Consider the following 8,561-nt stretch of genomic DNA (forward strand, 5'->3'; position numbering starts at 1 on the left):
CTTCTGAAGATAACATTGAGTCTTCATCAGTGTCAACGATCACATCATCGGTATCACGTTTATCGAGAGGGGACAAATACCGGCAAATACAAAAAAACATGATCAATGCAATGCACAATATGATGCATGCTATGACATGGCAATATGAATGTGTTTTGGGCTAATGCACCTAAAATCAGATTAAATGAAGTTGGTTTGAATCCAAGATTCAAATTCAAACTCCATATGTGGTTATTTAAATGTCATTCACTTCATTTGCCCTAAACAGTAGTGATAAGTTGTTCTAACATGCATGAAAATGGTACAGATGGATTCCTTGAATTTTTCTGATAATTTTTCATATATAAATTATTTAATTTGGAGTTACGGTTGAATTTCTATGATTTATTGAAGTTTTAGCTATTTTCTGGAATTTCCTGATTATTTTTAAATCCAGAAAATACTTATTGCGTCAGCCCCACGTCATAGTGACGTCAGCAGGGTCAACTGGGCTGGTCCGGTCAAACCTGACGTGTGGGGACCACACGTCAGTGACACAGGAACTAAACAGGGTTTAGTTAATTCTTAACTAACGTAATTAGAAGGGCTGGGGCCCACAGTCAGCGGGTCAGTGGGTTAGCTAAAATTTAATTAGTACCTAAACCAAATTAGCAGGGCCTCGGCCCACATGGCAGTGAAACAGTGGCTAAATAAATTAAAATAAACTAAACTAATTAACAGGGGGGCTGGCCCCACCTGTCATCGACCCAGGGGGGGGGGTCAAACCCCTGGTCAGCAGGGCCTAACCTGCCGGCGGCTTGACGCCGGCGAGGCCGAGACGGCGGAGGCCTTCGGGTTTCTTGCTCCGGCGGCCAAACGCCGCGCGGAGAGGCTCTGTGGGTTCCTAGTGCTCGTGCGCATCCGGAGGAGGTGACAGAAGGACGCGGGGTGGTCAGCACTCGCCGGAGCGGAGCTTGCGGCGGCGGCCGGAGTTCGGTGGTTGCGGCTGAGAGGGCTAGAGCTCGCGGGCGAGGGAGCTGAGCAGCGCACGGGCATCTACACAGCACACGGAAGTAGTCTGCGAGCTTGGTTTGGTCGTCGGGGCTTGCTAGCGCTGGCAGTGACGAGCGCGGCGGCGAGAAGCTCTCGGTGATGGCGGGAATCGAGCTAGCGAACCAAATCCACCACGGGGTATGAGGGGAAAGGGAGAGGGGCTCACAGGGAGTCGTATGAAGAAGACGGCGAGCTCAGGGAGGCCCTGTGGACGACGAATCGGGCGGCGGCATCCGGCGGCCGTGGTCGGGGAAGAAGGGTCGCAGCGTCGTCTTGGGGTCCTCCGGCCTTGCGTGGGTCGGCGGAGAGGCGCTCGGGTTCTAGGCGGAGCTCGTGGGCTGGTCAGAGAAGCGAGGGGGCGGCGGTGGCCGCGGCAGCAGCAAGCGGCGGCGACGGTCGCTCTCGGGTGCGTGCGAGAGAAAGAACAGAGGAGGAGATGGGGACGAGGGAGTGAGCGGGAGGGTTCCAGGGGTCGAGGCGGCGCCGAGGAGAAGGCGCGAGGCGTCGTGGTGTCCAGGCGATGCAGACGAGCAGGGTGGTGGCGTGGCGAGCTCGGGCGCGTGCGCCGAGTCCCTCCTCTGCCTACTGGCGTGAGGAGGAAGATGACAAGGGGGAGGAGGTGGGCTGGGCCGGCCAGGTGGGGGAGCTGGGCCGGCTGGGCTGGACAGGTAAGCGCCAGGTAAGTCTTCTGCTCTGTTTTATTTTTTTCTCTCTGTTTTGTTTTATTTAATTTATTTTGCCACTGTTTTGAATTTAAAATAATTCAAACAATGCCAAAAACTCCTCTGAATATTTTATATTGCTAGATGGACTTTTCCAAGAGCTTATAAAATATATCAGGGGTATTTGAAATTATATTCTAATTATATGAATATAACTCAAATTCAAATAGCTAATGAATTAAATCCAAAGTCCCAAAAATAATTCCTTAAAAATGTTCAATATTTTGGTTGGGACCAGAACCCTTACCAAAAATTATCAAACATTTAAGAAGAGCATTTTGGAGCAATGAATGAGATTTCTAGGGTTTTTGCCCCTCTTTTATTTAAGTTTTTGAGGCTTCCAAAATTCCTCAGTTCAGGTTTCAAAAATTTAAACATGATGCTCAGATGGAAGCAGGCATAGGACAGGCCAGAACTAGGGATGTGACAACAGAACCCATGGCCTCGCACTCCCATTCGCACTACTAGGAAAAGGCTTATTAGTGGCGCACCTGTTTTGGCCATTAATGGTGCACTACGGGTGTGTCACTATCATCACGCCACTAGTAACATATACTAATGGCGCACCCCTGGTGCGCCATTAGTATACCAGACTATAGTGGCGCACCAGGCAGTGCGCCATTAGTAAGTCACATGGTGCGCCATTAGTATGCCTCCTAGGGGGCCATATTTACCTTGTGCTCTGGGTTACTAATGGTGCACTAACAGATAATGCGCCACTAGTATTTTTTATAGCAGTGCGCCACTAATGTGATGTATGGTGCGCCACTAGTATGAATATTAGGATTTTTTTTCTTTTCTGATATTTGCACAGGTTACAAAATATATTACTGCACAGAATATAGACATCACAACATATAAACAGCAGATTCATCAAATACAACAGAAGATTAGTCTTCGAATACAATTCATCATATTAGTCTCCGAATTCAAAAGACCGAACAAAGTTAGAACATTACAAGTCTCGAGACCGCGAGTAGCGAGTTTGTCAAAAGTAATACTGCATTCGGAGATAATTGAGAGATGTGTCCTCTCTTATCTCCGTGCTACTGCTACTGCTATGCCTAAACATGACTTAGATTGAACAGAGGCAACATGTGGTGCATGTCAAAAGTAATACTAATCCTAACTTGATCAAGTTTGGATTGTACCACTTTTGACATTCACCACATGCATGTTGCCTTCACTTCAATCCAATCCATGTTCATTTCACCCATAGATATATAATAACTTTTCATGCTCGCATCATGCATCATCATAATAACAAGTCCTACTAATCATCATCATACAACTTCTACTCATTATTAATAACAAGTCATACGATCATCATCCTCATAGTCATCGAACCAACCCTAATTAATTGTTCTGAGCACATGATCATCAGTATTAGGTAGGACCTAAATACCCTCTTTAAGGTAAAATATCATAAAACAATATAGACCCTAACTCTCCATTATGGAGAATGGAGATCATCCTGTCTCCAATTCTTGCGCTTCGCTTCCTTTTGCTTCCAAGAACCTCCTTACAACTGTCCATACATTTTTTCCATCCTTTGATTTGCATGTCTCCAGTCCTTTTAGAAATCTGGTATGGACAGTTGAGATTCGTAGGATGACCTGGCTATATGTTCAAAACATTAAGGCTACCTTTATGATACATGAAATGAGGCACACAATTCTCTGGGATTATCTGTTGAAAAACATAGTAATAACTTCACGGTTAGCAATGATGTACTAGTTTTAGAAGTATGCAAAAGATGCACGGATGTCGTAATAGTAAAAAAATTACCAGGGTATCTCCATGGTAGTTAACATAGTTCAACACATGCACTAGTGACACGTATTGACCATAATGTTGAGGAGTTTGATTGTAGATATTGTAATTCTCAATGTTAGTACAAAAGCCGACCAAATGATTTTTCTCCTTGTAAGTTAATTCAGAGCCATTGGTATAGTGGGTTTTGTCTACCATCTCCCGCACATTCTTTGAATAATGAAAATAAGCTGTCAACTATTTTGAAATAAACAATATAAATTAGCTAATAACTATGTTTGAGAAACTCACATAGCGGTAGAATTGGAGGCGTATCAACAAGGACCCAAATGTCCATATTGTCTTGTTCGATTTCAGGATCACCAAGATCCATGGTGACAAGTATACCCTCATCAAAACCATACATCTTGCAAAATGCTTCCCAATTTTTGCAACCAAAATGGGTTACGCTCTCAGCATTGTACAACTTTACTTCAAAATCCACATCATGATGAGTCCTTAGGTGAATTTTCTTTGTTTCATAATAATTTTCATGGTCTTCAAAATCCATCATCTCCAAGACATAGCGTCTTGGATGGCATTGGATAAGCTATACTCGAATTGTAAAAGATGAAAATTACACGTTGAAATAGTTGAAGTCATGCTTAATTATGAGAAAAACACTTTTCGTCTTTGCATACCGTTTCAACTTCGAAGGTCTCCTCGAGCTTAATGCTGAAGCGCCGATCATCGTCCAGGTGAGGCCTGCCGCACAGACCTCGATCGTCGTGGCACCAGAAGCACTCCCCCAGGAGACTTTCATCGTCCGATGATGACATTTCCTATGTTCATAATTCAAAACTACATCATCTCTTGCGTCCGTACATCATCGAATATTATCACTAATACACCTCGAATACTATCATACATATAGCATCGCTAGTACAGCTAGAAATGTAGCACCCGACGGGTATCTAATTAGAAATGGAGGGTGGAGAAATGGAGAAATGGAACTGGTTAAGAGTTGAAATAAAGGTATCTAATTAGAAACATATGTGGAGGGTCTTGTAGAGGATAGATAGGTAGCAGAATCCATTCAGATGGAAAGCTTTAATGAGGATGAATCAAGATTTGGATAATTCATGCCTTTAGGTGAATAGGAAGTTACTTCTGCAAATATTTGTTGGGTCTAATAAGATAATCCACAGTGTGGTGAAAACATGCCCTTCGAACTAGTTTGAGCTATTGGTGAATGGAGATGGTCTAAGATTTTCAGTAGTAAGAAGTGAAGTGGTAATTTTGAGAGCAAATGGTTAGGATGAGTGGTTCCTCTTTCCTGTTTAGCTTTACAATAGAATATTGTTAGTCATGCACATTTGTGCATTTTCAGCCAGGCCCAGTGGAGTTGGCCTAAAAACATTTCTTTCTTTAAGCCTTCTACATCCATCTCAAGTATTTATGGTCAAGGGTTAGCAAGGCCATCCAAATAGAATATGTGGTATGGGCTTTTTTAGTAGGTCATCCTACCAGATTAGGGTTTATCGATGACGAGCAACTGACATTAGTAATAACTATGAGTTGATATCACACTTCTATATGTATAACACAAGAGGCAGTTGATCCTACTTAATTAAGTACTAAGATACCTCGACCCATGCATTAGTCGCAAGTACCCCATATGTCCTATTTTTAGCAAAGTCATCCTAAAATTCACGGAAAATTTCAGCATGACCTTTGCCAAAAATAGGACATATGGAGTACCCGAATTTGCCAGAACGGAAGTTAATCGACATTCCGGCAAACACAAGGGCCTCTCGGGGTACCTGCAAAATCATCATGACACGATGGTCGGAGACAAAATCCAGCAAACTAGCAAAGTTACTGACGTGTTTACAGAAATTGTTTTCTATAAAAGATGATCATCATCTTTACAAGTGTTTCTCATTGTGATCACAGAAACAAAGCAGCACCACAATGTGCCTCTACTTTCATATGGATGAAAAGGCCATAGACCATATGGTCCTCTGCTTTCATATGGACAAAATAAAAGTTCACACATATAAATGGAAATGAAAAAGGATAGTAGGAAATGAAAAAGAATTATGCTCAAAGAACAATGGTAACAGCAAAGATGATAAGTATATTTGAAACAAGAAAACAAGACATGCATAGGCTATATTTGAAACAAGATATTCTGCCAATCTTTGTTAACTGAAGCTAAGTTGATAAGTATATCTAGATGCATTAGCTATGGTTCTTATCTAGCTAAAATAAATGGAGAAAATTGCTTATTTACACCTCACAAATATTTTGGCTTGCTGATCTAGGTAGAAGGCATTTTTGTCATCGGTGCTAGTCAGATCTGAACCTTACATCAAATACACTTCTCAATGTTCACTAAAATTTAGAGAATAGATTGAGAGAGATAGAAGCAGCAAGAAGTTGAGGTTCAGACTCTGAAGAGGAACAGCAGGGGTGCAAGGAGATGGAGTAGAAGCAGTAGAGAGCGGCGGCACACCATCTCCAAAAAGAGACACCTCTCAGCATCAGCATCCAGGGAGGAGCTGCATGACACCATCTCCAAAAAGAGACCACCATAAAGCCAGAATGCTTTGCTTTCTTACTCTTCTTACTCCTCATTTTAACAAAGCCAGAAAGCTACCACCACCTAAATAACAAACACCTCCTTTGATATGCTAAATCCACAAAACGATCACGGCAGTGTGTTTGTGGCATCCGTGCCTGTGCCAAGATATGCTAAAACTTAGCTCAGCAACCAACAGAAATTAACTTAGCCCAAGAACAAGCTTTGTGAAAACCAATAAGTCACACATATAAAACCACCTTTGTGAAAATAGTCCACACCAGAACAGAATCCACTCACATAAGTTACCCTTTACACTAGCATTGATAGAGCCCGATCAGTCAAAAATTACATAAAAACCATCGTAAAAGAACTTGTGTATAGAAATATCTGAAAAATTAAACAGTTATTATATGATGCATGTTCTATGAACCCTGAACATGTACATTGGGAACTATTACAAAAACTGAGAAAACATTATGCATGCTCTCTGAACATGTACATTGAAGAATGAAAAACAACTATCTGGTGAGGGCTCTTTTGCTCTGAATTCATTGAAGAATGACAAACAACTATCCCGCCATTAGTAGTAGCAGTAGCTAGGGGCAGCAAGCAACACTAGCAAAGAAGCAGCGGCGCAACAAGCAAGAGCAGCAGAAGTGCAAGAGCTGCGGCGATGGCAAGAGCAGCAGGAAGCAAAAGCAGCAGCGGCAGCGGCGCTATAGGCAGAAGTAGTAGTAGGCGAGAAGCAGAAGCAGAGTAGCAGCAACGGGCGCGCGCGAGGCGCAGCCAGGAGAGGGCGTGGGCGGCTGCGGGCGACGACAGGCACGTGGGGGCACGGTGCAGCAGCGGTAGCAGGTCAGCGGTGAGCTCGGGGACGACAAACGATGATGAATCAAGGTGAAGTTAAGGGGGATCCGAAGGAGATGCTCACCACGAAACCGGGGACGTGGTCGGGGAGGCCGGGGACGGACTAGAGCGGGCCGGGGCCGGGGAGATGGTCGACGTGGTCGGGGAGTACGACGGCGATGTAAAACAACGGGGCCACGCGCAGGAAGAGACGGCGAGAGGTGGCTGCTGCTCCTCAGCGAGGTGGACGCGCTGCTATTTCTCCTTGTCGGCGGGGGGTCGGCGGCTGCGGTGGAGAGCGGGCGCTGGGGGCGAGGGAGGGAAATCGATGTGGCAAGGGAGGGGGAGGGAGGGGGATCGATCTGGCGAGGGGGACAGGAGTAGAGGGGGGAAGGTTAGCAATGACGCACCACCCAGGGGTGCGCCATAAGTACATCCATAGCAATGGCGAGGGGTGCGCCCTAAGTAACTTTTTTTATTTTTGAAAATATCATCAAATTTTTATTTGAAAATATCATCAAATTTTTATTTGAAAATATCATCAAATATCATCAAATTTGTTTTTTGGATTTTTAATTGCATTCATTTGTGAATTGGTAAAACATTTATGAATGTGAAAAAATATCATCAAATTTGAAAAAATATTCATGAATTCAAAAAGTGCCCATGAAATTTAAAAATATTCATGAGTTCAAAAAATATTAACAAATTCAATACTTTTTGTGAGTTAGAAATTCAATACCAGAATAAACACATAAATAAATATTCATGAGGACTAGAATAGAAGAAATATCATTACTAGTTTTACAAAACAAAAACAAAATAATTGTTAGTAGTGGCGCACCATGATTGTGGTGCACCATTACTAGTTTGAACTAGTAATGGCGCACTGTACCCTGGTGCGCCATTACTAGTTTTGAAAAAAAATTAAAAAATTTGTTAGTAATGGCGCACCGTGTGTGTGGTGCGCCATGACTAGTTAAAACTATTAATGGCGCACTGTGCGCTGGTGCGCCATGACTAGTTAAAACTATTAATGGCGCACTGTGCGCTGGTGTACCATTAATAGTTTTGGAAAAATAAAAAAATAAAATTGGCTAGTAATGGCGCACCGTGTGTGTGGTGCGCCATTAGTAATGAGGACACTAATGGCGCACCTGTATCTGGTGCGCCACTGCTATACAGTAGTGGCACAGCACATACATGGTGCGCCATTAATGTCCATATTGGCTATAGCCCTTTTCCTAGTAGTGTCGGGTGGATCAACGGCGTTCCGACAAAACCAATCTACTGCCATGACACTCTCCTGGCCACTCCGACCAGCACCCCTTTTTGGGTTCAGCACTGGGTGGCCCAGCCTACCAAAGACAAACGGCCAACATCGTGGCAAACCAAAAAAAAAACGGTCGCAAACAGGGACAAAGCGCGCAAAACAACTCAGGCTCACAAGGTTCATGTCCGCCAACCTGATCAGGGTAGTGTGCGCCAGAACCTTCCCTCGTTGGAGGCACTGGCGAGAGGCATGACCATAAACCAGTTAGGGCCTTCCCACACCAAGGAAAATGTGGCTGCACTAGAAAAGCTCGATTTGGTGGCACTATGACATCCTAGTGATGATGGAG

The sequence above is a fragment of the Triticum dicoccoides genome, chromosome 3A (assembly GCF_002162155.2).
Source record: "Triticum dicoccoides isolate Atlit2015 ecotype Zavitan chromosome 3A, WEW_v2.0, whole genome shotgun sequence".
NCBI lineage: Eukaryota > Viridiplantae > Streptophyta > Magnoliopsida > Poales > Poaceae > Triticum > Triticum dicoccoides.